This window comes from Mycetomoellerius zeteki, unplaced genomic scaffold (assembly GCF_001594055.1).
Source record: "Mycetomoellerius zeteki isolate Tzet28-1 unplaced genomic scaffold, Tzet1.0 scaffold36, whole genome shotgun sequence".
In the NCBI taxonomy this organism is placed as follows: Eukaryota; Metazoa; Arthropoda; class Insecta; order Hymenoptera; family Formicidae; genus Mycetomoellerius; species Mycetomoellerius zeteki.
Window position 1 is genome coordinate 168206 of NW_017257349.1, and position 795 is coordinate 169000.

Here is a 795-nt window from a genome sequence, read left to right on the forward strand (position 1 = left end):
CCTATGACTATACGTTAGTCTAGATGTCGCTTTAACATTTATAATACTTCCGAGGAGTTAAAGATTAGATTGGTCTCTGAACAATTGCTCACATAAAGATGTAATCGCTTACATACTATCTTACATCAAAATAGAAAAGATTTCTTTACAATATATATACGTCGTACTTCTATCAGCTTATATTATACTTAAAACTAACTGTCCCATAAGAAATGGGCGAATCACAGTCGATTATTCCCCTCGGATTCGACTGTAATTGGTCAATTTCTTACGGCTTAAATCTTAAAACACCTTTTGTAGATCCGGACTTATAGTCGAATTCGAGGGGAATAATCAACTATGATTCGTCCATTTCTTATGGCTTGAGGCTTAAAACTTTATTATAGATCCGGGGTAAATCCGGATCTACAATAGGTATTTTAAGACTTAAGCCGTAAGAAATTGACCAATTACAGTCGAATCCAAGGAGAATAATCGAGTGTGATTCGCCCATTTCTAATGGCTTAAGGCTTAAAACCCTATTGTAGATCCGGGGTAAAGCAAATGCAAACTACGGTGTCAGCTGATCTCTTAAGCCGGAATCAGACTATGCATTGAAGATTGAAGTTGAAGATTGAAGATTGAAATTTGACCAATAAGGACAAAGAGATTTTAGCTCCTTTTGTTTCGATTAGTCAAATTTGAATTTTTCAATCTTCAATCTCAATCTTCAATGCGTAGTCTGATTCCGGCCTTAAGCCCATGGCACATACAAAAACGTAAGACCGTAATACGTAAGCAGTAAAGAAATCGTAA